Consider the following 12021-nt stretch of genomic DNA (forward strand, 5'->3'; position numbering starts at 1 on the left):
TATTAAGTACCACTCATTAAACATGAATTGGCTTGTTTAACAAATAAAAGCCAGCTACATGTGACTTTGAGAATACACACTGAAAACCAAAAGACAAGAAAAGTAGGAGTTAAAGTTCAGTTAAGTTTGAAATTTTAGTCAAAGATATACCACAGAAATACGAGCAAAAAGGCAATGTCAATACTAATATTAGACAAAGTAAATTTCAAGGCCAAAAGCATTAAATAGAAAAGGAATGATATCTGCTATGGACTTAATTGTGTCCCCTCGCAAATTAATATGTTGAAGTTCTAATCCCCATTGTGACTATATTTGGAGATTAGGACATTGGAGGTAATTAAGATTAAATGGAGGGCTTCCCTGGTGGTGCAGTGGTTAAGAATCCACCTGCCAATTAAGGGGACATGGGTTCGAGCCCTGGTCCAGGAAGATCCCACATGCCGCGGAGCAGCTAAACCCATGCGCCACAACTACTGAGCCCACACTCCAGAGCCCACAAGCCACAACTCCTGAAGCCCGGGTGCCTAGAGCCCATGCTCTGCAACAAGAGAAGCCACCACCATGAGAAGCCCGTGCTCCACAACAAAGAGTAGCCCTCACTCACCTCAACTAGAGAAAGCCCATGCAGAGCAACAAAGACCCAACTCAGCCAAAAATAAATAAATAAAATAAATACATTAGAAAAATAAAAAAGATTAAATGGAGTCATAAGCGTGAGGCCCTAACCTGATAGAATTAGTGGCCTTATAAGTAGCGGAAAAGAGAATGATTCCCGCCCCCCCGCCCCCACCACAGGCCTACACATTGAGGATAGGCCATATGAGGACACTGGACAAAGCCGGCAGTCTGCAAGCCAGGAAGAGAGCTCTCAACAGAAACCAGCCCTTCCAGACCTTGATCTGGGGCTTCTAGCCACCAGAACTATAAGAAAATAAATCACTGTTGTTTAAGCCACCCAGTGTATGGTATGTTGTTATGGCAGGTTGAGCTAACTAACACAATTTCACATAAGAACAAAGGATACAGTTCATAAAGAAGGTAAAACAATCATCAAATTTTGTATATTAAATAACAGCAAGTAAAGCAGTATTGATATAAGAAAAAGCAGATTTCCAAGTTTAAAAGTATTAGACAAAACAAAGAAAAATACTGTTTAATAGTAGAGATAGAACTTGAAGGGGGTATAACAACAGTAAATCTTTATGCATCCAATAGTCACAGTCATACATAAAGTAAAAATTCCTAAAAATAAAAGAACCTGATAAATCATAATTAAATTAAGAGATTTTAATGGTTCTTTTATGGAGTCTTAAAAAAGGCAAAAAATAAGCAAGATATGGAGAATTTTAATAATATTTTTTAAAAACTTGATTTAGCAGTTACAGGCAGAAAGAAGGACATGCCCTAAGATAGAGAATACTCACTTTCATCTGATGTGTTAGGTCAGTGTTTAGGGTTGAACTGTGTCCTCAGAAAAGATATGTAAAGTTCCTACCTGCTGATACCTGTGAATCTGACCTTATTTGGAAATATGGTCTTTACAGATATAATTAAAATGTAAGTTAAGATGAGGTCATATTGGAGTAATGTGGTCCCTTAGCTTAAATGAGTGATGTCCTCATAAGGAGTGAACAAGCGATACAAGACAGCCCTATACAGAGAGGAGAACATATCTATGTGACAACAGAGGCAGAAATTGGAGTGATGTGTCTACAAGTCAAGAAATGGCAAGAACTGCAAGCAACACTGGAAGCTGAGAGAAGAACATGGAACTGATTCTCCCCTAGAGCCTTCAAAGAGCATGGCCCTGATGGTACCTTGATTTCAAACTTCTAGCCTCCAGAACTATGAGAGAATTAATGTCTGCTTTTTTAAGCCTCCCAGCTTGTGGCAGTTTTTTATGACAGCTCTTGAAACAGTTAGCTTCCCCAGAACAGGGTCTGAAACATTGAGGGAGTGTTTTGAGGAGGAATAGAGAAAGGAAAGCCAGATAGGAAGGAGCTATGCAAAGCATGTGCTCTCAGCTGGAGTTTAGGTTCATCCTGGAGCCCTGGAGCAGGAGCTGCACCACATTGCTGGTTCTGCCTTGACAAAAGGGGGTTGGCCCTTTGTACTCTGTGTAACTCAGTCATTACCTGTTGCTGATCCCTAAGTGGGGGAGGGGGGGGCAGAGAGAGAGGCACATATTCTCCTTAGTGAGGCACCTCCATTTGGCCAGAGCAGTTCTCTAAAAAGGGGAAAGCTGTGAGCTATTAACAGCCAATACTCACAACATCAACTATATATTATGTACCTGGACATTTTTTTTTATTGTTTTGGCTCCCAGAAAAACTTTAATAAATTCCAAAAATTAGAGAATTTACAGGACTTAATCTGTGATCACAAACTTCTAAACCTACAAATCAAAAATCAGGGACTAAGAAAACAAATTGTATTATTTTGAAATTATGAGACTCTCCCAAATAATTCCTTAAGTCAAAGATGAAGAAAAAACTAAAACTGAAAAGAATTTAAAACATAATAAGAAGGTAAATGCTTCATAATAAAACCCATGGACATAGCTGAAGATATACTCAGACATATGTTTTTAGACTTAAACACATTAGTGAGTAAAAAAGGAAGGAAAAAGATAATATTAGTAATTAAGAAAGCATTTCAGAACAAACAAAACAAATAAAAGGGAGATTTACATAGAAAAATAGAGAGATATCTACAGACAAAAAATGAAACAAATTAAATAAAAATTTAAAAACTAGTAAAAAAGTACAATTTTTTCTTTCAGAAGACTAACAGGATCAGGAAACTTGCACAAGCCTCTTAGATAGCCTCATCTACCAGAGGGCAGACAGCAGAAGCAAAAAGAACTACAATCCTGCAGCCTGTGGAACAAAAACCACATTCACAGAAAGATACACAAGATGAAAAGGCAGAGGGCTATGTACCAGATGAAGGAACAAGATAAAACCCCAGAAAAGCAACTAAATGAAGTGGAGATAGGCAACCTTCCAGAAAAAGAATTCAGAATAATGATAATGAAGATGATCCAGGACCTCGGAAAAAGAATGGAGGCAAAGATCGAGAAGATGCAAGAAATGTTTAACAAAGACCTAGAAGAATTAAAGAACAAACAAACAGAGATGAACAATACAATAACTGAAATGAAAAGTACACTAGAAGGAATCAATAGCAGAATAACTGAGGCAGAAGAACCGATAAGTGACCTGGAAGACAGAATGGTGGAATTCACTGCTGTGGAACAGAATAAAGAAAAAAGAATGAAAAGAAATGAAGACAGCCTAAGAGACCTCTGGGACAACATTAAACGCAACAACATTCGCATCATAGGGGTCCCAGAAGGAGAAGAGAGAGAAAGGACCCGAGAAAATATTTGAAGAGATTATAGTCGAAAACTTCCCTAATATGGGAAAGGAAATAGCCACCCAAGTCCAGGAAGCGCAGTGAGTCCCATACAGGATAAACCCAAGGAGAAACATGCCAAGACACATAGTAATCAAGTTGGCAAAAATTAAAGACAAAGAAAAATTATTGAAAGCAGCAAGGGAAAAATGACAAACAACATACAAGGGAACTCCCATAAGGTTAACAGCTGATTTCTCAGCAGAAACTCTACAAGCCACAAGGGAGAGGCATAATATACTTAAAGAGATGAAAGGGAAGAACCTACAACCAAGATTACCCTACACGGCAAGGATCTCATTCCGATTTGATGAAGAAATCAAAAGCTTTACAGACAAGCAAAAGCTAAGAGAATTCAGCACCACCAAACCAGCTCTACAACAAATGCTAAAGGAACTTCTCTAAGTGGGAAACACAAGAGAAGAAAAGGACCCACAAAAAAAACCCCAAAACAATTAAGAAAATGGTCATAGGAACATACATATCAATAATTACCTTAAACGTAAATGGATTAAATGCTCCAACAAAAAGACACAGGCTTGTTGAATGGATACAAAAACAAGACCCATATATATGCTGTCTACAAGAGACCCTCTTCAGACCTAGGGACACATACAGACTGAAAGTGAGGGGATGGAAAAAGATATTCCATGCAAATGGAAATCAAAAGAAAGCTAGACTGGCAATACTCATATCAGATAAAAGAGACTTTAAAATAAAGAATGTTACAAGAGACAAGGAAGGACACTACATAATGATCAAGGGATCAATCCAAGAAGAACATGTAACAATTATAAATATATATGCACCCAACATAGGAGCACCTCAATACATAAGGCAACTGCTAACAGCTATAAAACAGGATATCGACAGTAACACAATAAGAGTGGGGGACTTTAACACCTCACTTACACCAATGGACAGATCATCCAAAATGAAAATAAATAAGGAAACAGAAGATTTTTTTTGAATTTTATTTTATTTATTTTTTTATACAGCAGGTTCTTATTAGTCATCAATTTTATACACATCAGTGTATACATGTCCATCCCAATCGCCCAGTTCATCACACCACCACCACCACCCCACCGCCACTTTCCCACCTTGGTGTCCATACGTTTGTTCTCTACATCTGTGTCTCAATTTCTGCCCTGCAAACTGATTCATCTGTACCATTTTTCTAGGTTCCACATACATGCATTAATATACAATACTTGTTATTCTCTTTCTGACTTACTTCACTCTGTATGACAGTCTCTAGATCCATCCACGTCTCAACAAATGACCCAATTTCGTTCCTTTTCATGGCTGAGTAATATTCCATTGTATATATGTACCACAACTTCTTTTTCCATTTGTCTGTCGATGGGCATTTAGGTTGCTTCCATGACCTGGCTATTGTAAATAGTGCTGCAATGAATATTCGGGTGCATGTGTCTTTTTGAATTATGGTTTTCTCTGGGTATATGCCCAGTACTGGGATTGCTGGATCATATGGTAATTCTCTTTTTAGTTTTTTAAGGAACCTCCATACTGTTCTCCATAGTGGCTGTATCAATTTACATTCCCACCAACAGTGCAAGAGGGTTCCCTTTTCTCCACACCCTCTCCAGCATTTGTTGTTTGTAGATTTTCTGATGATGCCCATTCTAACTGGTGTGAGGTGATACCTCGTTGTAGTTTTGATTTGCCTTTCTCTAATAATTAGTGATGTTGAGCATCTTTTCATGTGCTTCTGGGCCATCTGTATGTCTTCTTTGGAGAAATGTCTATTTAGGTCTTCTGCCCATTTTTGGATTGGGTTGTTTGTTTTTTTAATATTGAGCTGCGTGAGCTGTTTATATATGTGGAGATTAATCCTTTGTACATTGATTTGTTTGCAAATATTTTCTCCCATTCTGGGAGTTGTCTTTTCATCCTGTTTGTAGTTTCCTTTGCTGTGCAAAAATTTTAGGTTTCATTAGGTCCCATTTGTTTATTTTTGTTTTTATTTCCATTACTCTATGAGGTGGATCAAAAAAGATTTTGCTGTGATTTATGTCAAAAAGTGTTCTTCCTATGTTTTCCTCTAAGAGTTTTATAGTGTCCGGTCTTATATTTAGGTCTCTAATCCATTTTGAGCTTACTTTTGTGTATGGTGTTAGGCAGTGTTCTAATTTCATTCTTTTATATGTAGCTGTCCAGTTTTCCCAGCACCACTTATTGAAGAGACTGTCTTTTCTCCATAGTATATTTTTGCCTCCCTTGTCATAGATTAGTTAACCATAAGTGCGTGGGTTTATCTCTGGGCTTTCTATCTTGTTCCATGGATCTATGTTTCTGTTTTGTGCCAGTACCATATTGTCTTGATTACTGTAGCTTTGTAGTGTTGTCTGAAGTCAGGAAGTCTGATCCCTCCACCTCCTTTTTTTTCCCTCAAAACTGCTTTGGTGATTTGGAGTCTTTTGTGTCTCCATACAAATTTTAAGATTTTTTGTTCTAGTTCTGTAAAAAGTGCCATTGGTAATTTGATAGGGATTGCATTGAATCTGTGGATTACTTTGGGTAGTATAGTCATTTTCACAATATTGATTCTTCCAATCCAAGAACATGGTATACCTCTCCATCTGTTGGTATCATCTTTAATTTCTTTCATCAGTGTCTTATAGTTTTCTGCATACAGGTCTTTTGTCTCCCTAGGTAGGTTTATTTCTAGGTATTTTATTCTTTTTGTTGCAATGGTAAATGGGAGTGTTTCATTAATTTCTCTTTCAGATTTGTCATCATTAGTATATAGGAATGCAAGAGACTTCTGTGCATTAATTTTGTATCCTGCAACTTTACCAAATTCATTGATTAGCTCTAGTAGTTTTCTGGTGACATCTTTAGGATTATCTATGTATAGTATCATGTTATCTGCAAACAGTGACAGTTTTACTTCTTCTTTTCCAACTTGTATTCCTTTTATTTCTTTTTCTTCTCTGATTGCCATGGCTAGGACTTCCAAAACTATGTTGAGTAATAGTGGTGAGAATGGACATCCTTGTCTTGTTCCTGATCTTAGAGGAAATTCTTTCCGTTTTTCACTGTTGAGAGTGATGTTTGCTGTGGATTTGTTGTATATTGCCTTTATGATGTTGAGGTAGGTTCCCTCTGTGCCCACTTTCTGGAGAGTTTTTATCATAAATGGGTGTTGAATTTTGTCAAAAGTTTTTCTGCATCTATTGAGATGATCATATGGTTTTTATTCTTCAATTTGTTAATATGATGTATCATATTGATTGATTTGTGTATATTGAAGAATCCTTGCATCCCTGGGATAAATCCCACTTGATCATGGTGTATGATCCTTTTAACGTGTTGTTGGATTCTGTTTGCTAGTATTTTGTTGAGGATTTTTGCATCTATATTCATCAGTGATATTGGTCTGTAGTTTTCTTTTTTTGTATTATCTTTGTCTGGTTTTGGTATCAGGGTGATGGTGGCCTCATAGAATGAGTTTGGGAATGTTCCTTCCTCTGCAATTTTTTGGAAGAGTTTGAGAAGGATGGGTGTTAGCTCTTCTCTAAATGTTTGATAGAATTCACCTGTGAAGCCATCTGGTCCTGGGCTTTTGTTTGTTGGAAGATTTTTAATCACAGTTTCAATTTCATTGCTTGTGATTGGTCTGCTCATATTTTCTCTTTCTTCCTGGTTCAGTCTTGGAAGGTTATACCTTTCTAAGAATTTGTCCTTTTCTTCCAGGTTGTCCATTTTATTGGCATAGAGTTGCTGGTAGTAGTCTCTTAGGATGCTTTGTATTTCTGCAGTGTCTGTTGTAACTTCTCCTTTTTCATTTCTAATTTTATTGATTTGAGTCCTCTCCCTCTTTTTCTTGATGAGTCTGGCTAATGGTTTATCAATTTTGTTTATCTTCTCAAAGAACCAGCTTTTGGTTTTATTGATCTTTGCTACTGTTTTCTTTGTTTCTATTTCATTTATTTCTGCTCTGATCTTTATGATTTCTTTCCTTCTGCTAACTTTGGGTTTTGTTTGTTCTTCTTTCTCTAGTTCCTTTAGGGGTAACGTTAGATTGTTGATTTGAGATTTTTCTTGTTTCTTTAGGTAGGCTTGTATAGCTATAAACTTCCCTATTAGAACTTCTTTTGCTGCAGCCCATAGGTTTTGGATTGTCGTGTTTTTGTTGTCATTTGTCTCTAGGTATTTTTTGATTTTCTCTTTGATTTCTTCAGTGATCTCTTGGTTATTTAGTAACATATTGTTTAGCCTCCATGTGTTTGTGTTGTTTACATTTTTTTCCCTGTAATTGATTTCTAATCTCATAGCATTGTGGTCAGAAAAGATGCTTGATGTGACTTCAATTTCCTTAAATTTACTCAGGCTTGATTTGTGACCCAAGATGTGATCTATCCTGGAGGATGTTCCGTACTCACTTGAGAAGAAAGTGTAACCTGCTGTTTTTGGATGGAATGTCTTATAAATATCAATTAAATCTATCTGGTCTATTGTGTCATTTAAAGCTTCTGTTTCCAGATCTTTTTTGATCCACCTCTTAGAGTAATGAAAGTAAAAACAAAAATAAACAAATGGGACCTAATGAAACTTCAAAGCTTTTGCACAGCAAAGGAAACCATAAACAAGATGAAAAGGCAACCCTCAGAATGGGAGAAAATAGTTGCAAATGAATCAATGGACAAAGGATTAATCTCCAAAGTATACAAGCAGCTTTTGCAGCTCAATATCAAAAGAGAAAAGAACAACCCAATCCAAAAATGGGCAGAAGACTTAAGTAGACATTTCTCCAAAGAAGACATACAGATGGCCAAGAAGCACATGAAAAGCTGCTCAACATCACTAATTATTAGAGAAATGCAAATCAAAACTACAATGAGGTATCACCTCACACCAGTTAGAATGGGCATCATCAGAAAATCTACAAACAACAAATGCTGGAGAGGGTGTGAAGAAAAGGGAACACTCTTGCACTGTTGGTGGGAATGTAAATTGATACAGCCACTATGGAGAACAGTATGGAGGTTCCTTAAAAAACTAAAAAGAGAATTACCATATGATCCAGCAATCCCAGTACTGGGCATATACCCAGAGAAAACCATAATTCAAAAAGACACATGCACCCGAATATTCATTGCAGCACTATTTACAATAGCCAGGTCATGGAAGCAACCTAAATGCCCATCGACAGACAAATGGATATATACAATGGAATATTACTCAGCCATGAAAAGGAACGAAATTGGGTCATTTGTTGAGACGTGGATGGATCTAGAGACTGTCATACAGAGTGAAGTAAGTCAGAAAGAGAAAAACAAGTATCGTATATTAACGCATATATGTGGAACCTAGAAAAATGGTACAGATGAATCCGTTTGCAGGGCAGAAATTGAGACACAGATGTAGAGAACAAACGTATGGACACCAAGGTGGGAAAGTGGCGGTGGGGTGGTGGTGGTGGTGTGATGAATTGGGCGATTGGGATGGACATGTATACACTGTTGTGTATAAAATTGATGACTAATAAGAACCTGCTGTATAAAGAAATAAATAAAATAAAATTCAAAAACAAAACAAAACATAACAAAAACAAAAGAGTAACAATAAAAACACCCTTCTCCCCCCAACCATCAGTAATCTTGATAAAGGGGGAAATAGAACATAAATATATAATATTAAAAAATATATAAGATTATTTTATTCATTCAACCAAAATATACTTATTGATTAGAAACTATGTATCAGGAAGAAGGAGAAAATAGTGGTAAGCAGTAATTCTTGCACTAGATATAGATTATATACACTGAAATATGAATAGATGCTGATAATGCGTTCAGAATTTATGTGTTAAACATAAGTTCTTGAAACCAAGGACACACTATAAAGGAAAGCCTAGTGGTTGCTGTCATGCAAATTTGAAAATCTAGAAGAAATTCTGAGTAATGAATAGCTATCTAAATTAACCCTCAAAATGATAGAAATCTGAAACGATCAGTAACTACAAAGGAGACTAGAAAAGTAAAGATTTACCATGTAAAAAGTACCTCCCAGCAAAAAGATAAGATATTATGAAGAATTTATTTAGGTGAAATGGACAAATTCCTTGAAAAACACAATCACTAAATTTGTTCAGGAAAAAAAATATAAAAATCTTGAGATTTCTACACCTGTAAAATAAATTGAATCTGAAATTTTAAATCTTTCTATGAAGAAAATGCCAAACCTTAATGACTTCAGTAGTGAAATCTCCAACATTTAAAGAAGAAATAATACCAGTCTTAAACATTCAGAGATTAGAAAATGAAGGAAGGAAAGAAGGGATTTTCCCACCTCATTTTATAGAGCTAACTTAACCCTGATATCAAAATCACTTAAGATATTACAGAAAAAGAAAACTATAGCAAAAATACAAGTTTATTAATGAAAATATATGCAAAAATACTAAGCAAAATTTTAGCAAATAAAATCCAGTGATATGTCAAAAACAATAACAAATTATTAATAACTGAATTTGTTCCAGGAATTCATGGCTATACAAATAAGCAAAAATTCACTTAAAAGTTATGCACTTGATTGTACATGTATATTATATGTCAGTAAATCTTTTTAAAGTCACTAGGCAAAAGATACTAATATAGCATTTTTCTTCCAAATTTCTAAAGAACAGATAATGTTTTTACTTTATGAAGCTATATTAATCTTCATTGACAAACACAGAGATCAGTTTTACTTATGAACACAGATTAAAAATTTTAAATAAAATATTAACAAACTTAGTCCTTCTGAGTGTTGAAAAACTATTACACTAAAAACTAATAAATCCATGATCAAATAGATTTATTCTGAGAAAACAGAGAAATTTCAATGTAAGTAGAGCTAGCAATATAATTCTTCACCTTAACAAAAGAGAAAAAATATTATATATTGAAGTTAAATAGACATTTGATAAAATTTAGAAGCCATTTATAACAAAATAAGTTTGTAAGCAATACGTAATAAAACTCTTTAGATGATCAACAATATTATTAATATTCATACATATACATATATGCATCTATAATATAAAGACTATTATTTATTCATTATTTTATTTATTTATATTTTGAATAGCAAATGTTATATTGAGTACTGGAATGCAGAAACCATTTTTCTGTTAAAATTAGGAAGATGAAAGAGATATCTACCATCATCATCATCATTAAGAATTCTTGCTGTGGTCACTTTCCCAGTGAGGCCTTCCCTAGTTATTCTGTCTGAAACTCAATCCTCACCCTCACTCCAAGCCTTCCTGCTCCCTTTCCATAATTTCTCCTTAGCATCCATCATTATCTAATATTTATTTCTCTTGCTTATGTCTGCCTTCCATAAGAATATACATTTTGTCTGTTCTATTCACGGTTGTATCCTTAGCACCCACAACAACGCCTGCACATTACCCTCTCAATATATAATTTCTGCGTAATGAGTCATGTAATAAGACAAGAATATGAAGCAATCAGTTTAAATATTGAAAGAGACAAAATTACCTTTTTATTAGTAGATGATAATATTGTACACCTAGAAAACCCAAGATAGACTTGTAAACTAGCCATTAAATTTAATAAAATAACGAGGAGGTGGCTGGAGATGAGTATACAAAAAATCAAGATTTTTCTTTGTATCACAGCACGCATTTAGAAATGAACATGGGGGAAATGTCTCATTCACAGGGGCAAATAAAAATGGTAAATAAAAAGGTAATATACAAAGGAATATTACTCAGCCATAAAAAGAAATGAAACTGAGTTATTTGTAGTGAGGTGGATGGACCTAGAATCTGTCATACAGAGTGAAGTAAGTCAGAAAGAGAAAAACAAATACCATATGCTAACACATATATATGGAATCTAAAAAAAAAAAAAAAATGGTTCTGAAGAACCTAGGGGCAGGACAGGAATAAAGACGCAGACGTAGAGAATGGACTTGAGGACACAGGGAGGGGGAAGGGTAAGCTGGGATGAAGTGAGAGAGTGGCATGGACATATATACACTACCAAATGTAAAATAGGTAGCTAGTGGGAAGCAGCCGCATAGCACAGGGAGATCAGCTCGGTGCTTTGTGACCACCTAGAGGGGTGGGATAGGGAGGGTGGGAGGGAGACGCAAGAGGGAGGAGATATGGGTATATATGTATATGTATAGCTGATTCACTTTGTTATAAAGCAGAAACTAACACACCATTGTAAAGCAATTATACTCCAATAAAGATGTTTAAGAAAAAAATGAAAAAAAAAGGTGACATAAAATTAGAAGGTAGTATAAAAAGACACAGACCTATATAATTAAAATTATAAAAAGTTATTAAAAGAAATAAAATACTGTATTATTATAGTAATATATTTTAGATAAGAATTCTTAATATCATAGAATATAAATGTTTTCTACGTGAGTATAAATGTAAAGCAATTCAAATTATAATTCCAATAAAATTTTTTTGGAAACTGGATTATAAAATCCACATAGAAGGATGTATGTCTCATAATATCCATGAAAAATTTTTAAACAATCTATAGTGATGGACAACTTTTCTTAAGAGATACTAAAATTTACCATAAAGTTACTGCAATCGAAATA

Source organism: Balaenoptera ricei, chromosome 1 (assembly GCF_028023285.1).
Source record: "Balaenoptera ricei isolate mBalRic1 chromosome 1, mBalRic1.hap2, whole genome shotgun sequence".
Taxonomy (NCBI): Eukaryota; Metazoa; Chordata; class Mammalia; order Artiodactyla; family Balaenopteridae; genus Balaenoptera; species Balaenoptera ricei.